Below are 10,062 nucleotides of genomic sequence, written 5' to 3' on the forward strand. Positions count from 1 at the left end.
ACAAATACGATACGATACTGGTATATTTATCTATAATAGTAATAAATAAAACATCTGTATGGTTCTCTTTTTACCAGCTTGTTCCTGCCCAGCTTTTTCAACAAATGGCATTAATATTAGTATTTTCCTACAGCAAGATATTAATGAAAACTGCATGGTGGCATCACAGCATTGATTATACACGGCTATGTAGGCCTTTTGTCTGTATTTGACCAGATGACTACATAGTTCCTTTCATAAGTATGAGCAATTGTATTTTATTCATGGAATAATTATTTTTCCTTCACAAAAAAAAAAGAGATCCACCCTCAGGCAACACCAGCATGTAGCCATTTGGCCTCAATTGTGTTTCATTTAGTACACTTGTGTGCATTGTGACCTCATGATCATATAGGCTGGTCGTAAAACTAGGCTAAGGCTGCTCGTGTTAGGCTGTATGTGGGTGAGCTTAAGGTGCGCATCATGTTTATAATCACATTTGATTACCTGTCGTTCGTTGAACTCTTTGAAAAAGTTCGGGGTGTCTGTCTGAAAGGTGCTTTGCCATGTTTGACGTGTTGCTCCTTTGTCTGAGTGGCTTTGAAACACTGTCTGCAATGTAGCCAAAGTATTTCCAGAATTCACTTCTGGCATCTTTTTTTTTACAAAAAGCCGAGGACGGTCGGCAAAAGCTCCGGCACGTGACGCCATGTTGTCTCCCCAGCGGAGCGCTGCCTGTTTGTGTGAGAGCGCTACGCAACCCCGTCCCCTTGCAGTCAACGCGCTGGGCAGCATTAAAGGAGTGGAAGAGTGAGTGCGCTCTGATCGCGCGCTATTGTAATAAAGTATCAATACAAAAAATATGCAGAACCGTATCGTTTTGAACTGGTACCGCGGTACCTTTGTAGTATCGGTACACCGTGCAACCCTAACTACAAGTAATGTCTACTTGAGCAGAAGAAGAATTGTCCCTCTTATTTGGTGGTTTGATTACGGTCACATGGGCTTTGCATGTTAGCGCATTTTAGCCCATGTTAGTGCATGCTGGTGCATGTTAGTGTATGTTTGCGCATGTTAGCGCATGTTAGCCCATGTTAGTGCATGCTGGTGCATGTTAGCGCATGTTAGCGCATGTTAACGCATGTTAGCCCATGTTAGCCCATGTTAGCCCATGTTAGTGCATGTTACAACAATTAAATCAGAACATTTATGTGAACACCTCACATCACCTCACTCTGCATTTCCCTGCAAAAACAATTAATGATACGTTAAGGGGTCTTAAAATAATTTGCACTGCTACCAATCATATTTAGTAAAGCTAATAACCTTGCTTGATTTAAAATAGTTACCGAAATGTTGTAGGAATGCCAATGTATAACAGGCACACATGCACACATGCACACCAAAAAAAACCCATTACCAATCATTCCCAACATTGACTTTGAATTTGCTGTCGTCACACACACCAACCAGGGTTGGAAATGTGTGGCTGCTGGGAGAGTTTTTGGAGAACATAATTGAATCCAGGAAGCTGGGAAACCCAAATCCTGCCAGCGTGGTTTACAGTTCAAGCAGCTTTGCAGTGACCCTGCATGCAGCGGTGGCCCTGCACCTCGCCTAATTAAAATGGACTATGAGAAAAAGCTTTACAGCAGTGGTCGTGCCGCGGGTCTGAATAATTACAATCTTGTGTTTGCTAGAAGAGCAAATGAGCGAGAAGAAATAGCCTGGGTGTGGGATCATTTTATCAATCTATGAAGGCACTCTTGAACCCCACCTGACACTAACATGTGATCTGGATCTGGATCTCTAATCTGGATGGGGAGAAGCACACGTTAATGCCGGCTGTAAATGCGTGCAGCGTTCATCGGGATCAGATTGGTCAGACCACAAATTGGAATACTGTAGGCAAAAGCTACAAGCAAGTCCTCTCTTGCAAGTAAATGTCTTCTTAAAACTAAGAAGACATTTATAATACTAAAAGTAGTATTATAAGAAAGGCCAAAGGGTTACCAGAGTTATCAGGCATATGTGGTATTTAGGCATAGGGGCGACTGTGGATCAGTGGTAGAGCAGGGTCGATCGGTGGATAGTCCTCATGGGCAGGTGGCACCTAGCATGGTAACCCCTGTAATCAGTGTATGAATGGGTGTGAATGGGTGAATGATGACATATAGTGTTAAAGCGCTTTGAGTGCTCGAAAAACAAGCGAGCGCTATCCAAGTACGGTCCATTTACCATTCATGGGGAAATGCAAAAATATAAAAAGAAATGTCTAATTACCATGAGCATTATGTCTGCTGCAACTTCAATAGTGGGCAGGCTGGAAGAAAACCCCTAAAAGCCTCAGGGCCTGGCCAAAAAACACTGGAAAATGTTCTGCTCACCCAGTGGGTGTTTCCAAAGTATAGCCAGCAAGCATTTTTTTTATTTTTTATTATTGTGCATGGTGTGCAGTTCTTCTACTCACGAATCAGGAAGAATGTTTCTGTAGAGCTGTAACATGCTGGAAAGATCATCTGACCCTCCGGGGTGAAATAAATATTAAGACAGCCGACTCGTTTTACATCTGATAATGAGAAGAAATAGTGCTGGCACAGTTTGATTCAGACTTCCTCCTCTTAATAAATGGTCTAATCTAGATGTATGGGTAATTGGCTGGTTGCGTGAGTGCTGTGGTGTTGTGTCAGTGGCCCAGGTCTCAGGTTTCAGCAGGAGATGGATGAATGAGTTTCCTGTCATTGTGAACGTTGAGAGCCTCTAGGCCTGAGCTCAAAAACAAACGCAACACTTTGGAGGAGTCCAAAGACCGGACAGGACATTATTAATACAGGATGCTCATATAAACCAATACAGGGGAACACAAACAAAGAATCTAGACTCTAGAGGCATTGTCAAATTTAACTAATTTATATATTTTCTCATTTATTAAAAGGTAGCTATTTATTTCAATAAACACTTTATTGAAGCTAGAATTAAATTCACAATATTTTTTTGTCTTTACAAGTTTGCAAACACACACAAACAATTAATGAAAACAATTAAAAATACAAATATGATTATTATATGTCATTTAGCTGACGCTTTTATCCAAAGCGACTTACAATAAGTGCATTAAACCATGAGTCCAAACTCAGAACAACAAGAATCAAGCAAGTACAATTTCTTCAATAACGTTAAACTACAAAGTGCTATCCGTAAGAGCCATTTAAGTGCTACTAAAGTGCTAAACTACAAAGTGCTATCAGTAAGAGACATTTAAGTGCTACTAAAGTGCTACTACGGCTCTACCTTCCCTATTCAAGGTATAGTCGAAAAAGATGTGTTTTTAGTTTGCGACGGAAGATGTAGAGACTTTCTGCTGTCCTGATGTCAATGGGGAGCTCGTTCCACCAATGAGGAGCCAGCACAGCAAACAGTCGTGACTTTGTTGAGTGTTTAGCTCGAAGTGAAGGAGCTACAAGCCGATTGGCAGAAGCCGAGCGAAGTGAACGGGCTGGGGTGTACGGTTTGACCATGTCCTGGATGTAGACCGAACCCGATCTGTTCGCAGCACGGTACGCAAGTACCAATGTTTTGAAGCGGATGCGGGCGGCCACCGGTAACCAGTGAGGGTCGCGGAGTAGTGTGGGTAAATTTCGGGAGGTTGAAGACCAGTCGAGCAGCTGCATTCTGGATGGCAGAGATTCGTGCTGCTACCTGTGTTTCAGATTGGGGAAATGAGAGGATCAGTTGGGTGTCATCAGCATAGCTGTGATAGGTGAAGCAATGCGAGCGAAAGACAGAGCCGAGAGAGTTGGTGTACAGAGAGAAGAGGGCCAAGGACTGAGCCCTGAGGGACCCCAGTAGTCAGAGGACAAGGCTCAGACACAGATCCTCTCCAGGTTACCCGGTAAATGCGGTCGGTGAGGTAGGATGAGAAGAGTGAGAGTGCGGTGCCTGAGATACCCAGGTCCTGGAGGGAGGAAATAAGGATCTGGTGGTTCACTGTGTCAAAGGCAGCGGAAAGGTCTAGAAGGATAAGGACAGAGGAGAGAGAGGCTGCTCTAGCAGTGTGAAGCTGCTCAGAGACAGCAAGGAGGGCAGTCTTTGTTGAGTGGCCTGCCTTGAGAAGAGCTTTTTGCGGTTAGACAAAGAGGATTCGATTCTGGATTGGTAGAACAGACTTTTGGTTGCAGAGATAGAGATCGAGTCATAAGAGGACAGAGAGAATCAAGACAGGAAGACAGCGTAGAGACGAGAGTGTCAGTGGCAAAGTTAGGCTGCATGAGTGAGAAGGAGTCAGTTGACGGGAGGGCTGACAGAACAGATGAGGAGGGTGCGGATGTTGCGACGGACAGGTGCAGAGTCCGTTGTGGGAGGGTTGTCAGTTCCAAAGAGTGGGAGAGAGTAAGAGATGAAGAAATGGTCAGAGACATGAAGTGGAGTTACAGTGAGGTCAGATGTAGAGCAGTTTCTGGTGAAAATATAGTCAAGGTGGTTGCCAGGAGGGAAGGACTGAGCGAGAGAGCAAAGGAAGACAGTAAGAGTAGCAGGTCCGATGACTTCTCTGTCTGGATGTTAAAGTCACCCAGAAGGATGAGCGGGGGGCCGTTTTCTGGGAAGTCTGATAGGAGGACGTCTAGTTCTTCCAAGAAGTCTCCCAAGGAGCCAGGTGGACGGTAGAGAACAACAATGGTTAGTTGAACCAGATGAGTAACCGTCACTGCATGCATTTCAAAAGACAGTGGGGTAGATGGAAGCGGGTAGAGAGCAAAACTCCATTTGGGTGAGATGAGTAGACCTGTGCCACCACCCCGACCAGAGGGTCTGGGTGTGTGGCTGAAGGAGAAGGCCAAGGAGAAAGCAGCAGGGGTTGATGTGTTGTCTGGTGTGATCCAAGTCTCAGTGAGAGCCAGGAAGTCCAGCGATTGCTTGATAGCGAAGCCAGAGATGAAGTCTGCCTTGCGGTTAGCTGACTGGCAGATCCAGAGGCCCCCTGTGACGAGGCGCTGGGTCTGTGTGGAGCTGGTGGGATAAATAAGAGAGGAGGGATTTTGATGCATGTGTGACCGAGTCCGCAGTCTATAGTATCTACGAGTAGATGTGCACACAGGTATGGAAAGAAAACACATTATCACACGGAAATGTTTGTACTCAGCCGCCCTCAGCCATCACCGAAAGACTCCAACGAAAGACTCCTAGGTCTTTATCCTCAGAGTCTTCATACGAGGAGTCTTCCCTGACGCTCCAAGCCCCAACCTGGTTATACACCCGAGTTGGCGATAATTAGTTACAGCTGTGTCGAGCCCGCCCACAGGTCGTTGAAGGAATTGCCCACTAATCGATCGATACTGGTAAGAGTCGGCACTCAGGCAGGGGATCCTTGCTAACAGTGAAGTCTCAGTTTGCTAGAATGTGAAATACTTGCCAAACTGATTAAGGACAAAGATCTGGTTACATCAAGGTAAAAAGTAGAATATAGTGTAGTCCCTAGTAGATTTGCATTACAGAGCAAATACTTAAATCCTAGCTGGTTTCGTTGACTTTTCAGACACTTGTGTAAAAAAGCAAGAAATCGCAGCTCAAAATGTTCAAATTAGAAAGACAGTACAGACTAGCATTCTAGTATAACTAAATACAGCAGATACAGTAGTAATATAGCAGAGAAACCTCTTTAAAGAATATACTCAGCAAGATACAGGAAGTCCCAGAAGTCAGTGGACTCACAGCTCAGATGCACTGATAATGTAAGAGAGGAAATAGACAGGTTACTCCATCCAACACCACAAAGGCACACCAAAGGGATTATGAGAAACTTTCATTGGTGGTGATTGGCGGTCCCTGTTAACTAAAGTGGTAGTGTCTTCCCTTTAGGAAACTTCTCCTTTTACTGCAGCAGGGGCTGAGTCTTCCCACCTCAGTCCTGGTTCGGGTTCTCCCGTGACCCCCTTTACCTTTAGGAGCTGAGTTCTCCTTCTCCCAATCAAAGCCGGATCTGGGTCTATATACAAAATCTGGGAAATATAGTCTTCTCGCCGGATGTTCTCATTTACTTGCGTAGGTGATAGTATTAAATTGAGACTTGTTTACAACCATTACAAAGTTCCTCACAGTAACTTACTAAGATATTAAACGCCAAGATTCCCTGTTTTTGTATCATTTTTTAGACAAATATTTCTAATTATTCAGAACATTGGTTAGTGAAAGTGGTAAACGTGGCCTGTAATTGTTTTTCATGAAACTGTAATAAATTCGCTTGACCTTAGTGGAGGCGCTGTTTATTTCAGACGAGACAGGCGGCTTGAGGCCTCCTCTATAAACCACTGGAACCCTGATGTATCTCGTGGTCCAGCAATATCTGCTACTACAACTAAAGCATGAGCAGTGTGGTATGTTATGGTTATTTTCAGACAACTTGACTAAAGTTAAGTATGGATCATGGCCTCGGTTAAATAATAAAAAAGTCCAAAAAGTCTTGACAACACAGCGCATGTTTTTTTTTCTTTTTCAGCGCAGTATTTAACCAAAACCATGATCCAAACCCGACCTCACTGCAGACCTGCTCCTTGCGTGCCCACCCTGGCTGACTTACAGACTGGCAGAAAAGTTGTCAGTGAAAATATTCGAAGCAGCAATTACCATTCCTCTGACAGATGTTTTGCAAATCACTTTAGTCTATAAACCTACTTTTCAGGAGACAGGGTGGAATTAGCAGTTCATAGAAGTCTACAGAAATTGGCCTGTTGTTCATTCTCCTTTCTTTCTTTTTTTAAATAGGGTGCACTTTCTTTGTTAATAGATACTCATAAAAGAACTACATTTTAAATTATGGATTTTAAAGATTCTGGAGAGAAACATTCTGTGTTAAGGCCAGAAACGTCCTCCGATTAGGTTTTAACTACATTGCTCAGTTACGTTCCACCACTGGAAACACTAACAACATATCTCAGTAAGAATAATGAAGAAGGACACACTGAATCTGTATTAATGTGCCATTTGGTATCAAACAATATAAATCCCTGCACCATTCAATGTTGAGGTAATCAGTGACCACTGGAGGGCTGTAAACACATCAGTACACACTATCAGTATGAATAATTAGACAATACATCAAATATGAGAATACTATAATATAGTATTTGTCACATTGAAGAATGAGTCTAAAAACTTCTTATTAAAGTTATCTTTTCGTAACTATTTCTAATTCATATCTGATTAGCCTTGTCACTTTATTTTGAAAGGGTAAACTGGTATTCCTCATGGAACTCGTAGGACTAAAGTCGGAGCTTTAATTGTTTTTTAAGGTGAGGGTATATATATAGATATATATCTATATATCTATATATATATAGATATATATATTACCCTATTCACCTTAAAAATATATGGAATATTACAATACATAGCTGTTCTCTCGGAATAAGTCGTCATATGAGAGGTTCTTAAGGAGGGCTTTGTTCACATTTTATTTTATTTCTAAAAACATGGCCAACATTGTTGTTTGATGACAGTATCTTTTCTGATTTATGGAGTGATGCAAGCCCAAAATCAAGCCCAAAATCACAAATCTTTGAAGTTATCCTTCTATTATTACTGCATATGGTTCCATCCACAATGGAACATCTCAATGCCACCAACACAGACGTTTCAATACTTCGTAAGATTGTCCTTAGTGCTAGACTCAATCATTGTGCTGGCTCAATCATTTACTGCTATATTAATGCCCTGATGAATGCCATTGGTTGCCATTGACGCTGCTCTCTGTAGCGGTCTTGCACGAGTGGAACCGTTCCCGGCTATGTTTTGGGCTCATTTACTCCACTTCTCTTAAGTACCTTCAAGTGTTTTACAGGTCTCTCCAATAAACAGTTTATTTAGGAAATGTCTGTGTGCACCCACACAACGACAGATTGAGTGCAAATGAACTATACAGACGAGGGCACATTGAGGCACTGAATATTTGGACTGAAGGAAGATTAAAGAGGAAAAGTAGGGCGGTACAATGCTAATAGAATGTAAGCTCCTTGCTGCAGATCTGGTGTTCAGCCAGCCTGGCTCACTCGGTGGTTTTCTCTCCTCTCTATATGGGCTGCTGCAGGGTTTCTCCCCACCAGAGGTAATGATGGCCTCATTTTTGGCCAAGATTTTGGAAGGAACAGGAAATTCTATGGCCGTCTTCTGAGAGGTGGTTATATTACTGGGACGCCACTAATAAAGGCTGGTGCCGGACTGGGATTCCACGTCTTCCCCCAACCCCCCCTCTCTCTTTTTTCCTTCCCCTCTGAAGTCTCTCCTGCCAGCCCTTCCCCTTTATTTCGGCTGCAGTATTTGGGACTCATCAGAAAGCACATCCATCTCCGGTAGATAAGACAACTAAATAAATGGGTCTTTGTCTGTTTGCTGAAAGTCACCGACTGCTACTTTCTGCCATGATCCCCCCCCCTCCTAGACAGCTGTTCTGTATAAATCACAACAGTCACACTGCAGATTGTTGGCTTCCCAAGCCAGCGCTGAGGCTGCCAGCCCCACTCTGGCAGAGTTTCCTGCTCGGGCCTCACACAGCGCTACACACACAATCCACCTCCCTCCGTCCAACTGCTCCCCGCTCCGCCAAAAATCATATCTGAGAGATCAAGCTTCTTTTTTTTTAAGAAGGCAGGCTTTGCCCTCGTCTCCGGCTGGAGCACGAGGTGGTGTCGACTCTCAGGCTGCAGAGATGCTTCAGAGTCTCCATCACAAATGAACTAGCGATGAACGTGACGGAGATCTGTTAGAAAGCTGACTGCGAGTAAATCATCTTTGAGTAGTGAGATAAATAATTAAGTAAAAGTTGCTTCTTTTTTTTTGTGGAGCTTTCAACAGCATTTCACAGACTGCCTCCAAGGTCAAGCATGAAGTTCCATGCTGCTCATCTATTACATCAGAAGCAAGCTTGAGGTGTCTCACAAAACAGAGCTGGAATGTAATTTAAAGACACAGTATTTGCCGTGTTAAAAAACTACGTTTATTATTGATTAATCTCCCTAAAATGTCGACAACTGGCAAAAAATGCCTCTCACAAATCCAAGGTGATGTCTTCCAATTATTTGTTTTGTCCCACTGATAGTCCATAACACAAAGATATTCAATTTCAATTCCATAATCATATCAAAACAGCCAAAAACAGAACATGCTCTCATTACAGAGGCTGTTGGCAGAGACTGTTGGCCATTTATTTTTAATGACTAAATCCATTAATCAAGAATCTGGATAGTTGTCAATTCATTTTCTGTAGATCTACTAATGAATAAACTGACTCTTTCTGCACTGATATATGATAAATATTTAAATATGACTGTGACACTGAAGTTTAAAACCCAATGTGAGAAGAATACATTCAGTATGTATTTGTAGTAGTTCCCCATCTGCATGTCAACGGGTCACATGGTGTGTGTGTGTGTGTGTGTGTGTGTGAGAACGAGTGAAAAAGATGAATTCATTCTTCTTCTTAATTTTTTTGAGAGTAACTTTGTACGATTTGAAAGATGAAATGTCCATGTCTTCCTTTTACTAACAAAAAGTCGAATCCTAAAGTACTAAAATACTTTCGTGCTCAAACCAATACACTTTGCTGCTACAAGTTTCCTCTGGAGGCTTCCGTCAGCAAACCGTAGATGGATATTGTTACGACACTACTTTTAGTTATTAGAGTTTACTTTGTTTAATTTGACTGACAAAGAATGAATGGTTCATCCCCAAATGTAAAGCAAGAAGCTAAACCATTGCAGCTCCCCTTGTGCATGTCGTTGGTTTTGCTTAATGATGACGTCGTTAAAGCCACTGCCTCTAGAGGGTCCTGTGAAATGAAGGAACATTGATGATGTGCCATCATCCTTTAATTGCTGCCCGTGGCCGCAGTGGTCCCTGTTCAGTACAAGTTGAGTCAATGCTTTCCCTTTAAAGCAACACAAGTAACTTGAAGTCTCTTTGAATCCTTATCCCCTCATTCAGTCTGCGTACCTCTGAAGAATTGTGAGGGCTTTTCAGTTGTCTCAAAACGTGATGTTCATTTCTAGAATCAAGATGCAAATGTACTGCAGCTCACAAACTGATAATCCAATT

The sequence above is a fragment of the Cyclopterus lumpus genome, chromosome 25, assembly GCF_009769545.1.
Source record: "Cyclopterus lumpus isolate fCycLum1 chromosome 25, fCycLum1.pri, whole genome shotgun sequence".
Lineage (NCBI taxonomy): Eukaryota > Metazoa > Chordata > Actinopteri > Perciformes > Cyclopteridae > Cyclopterus > Cyclopterus lumpus.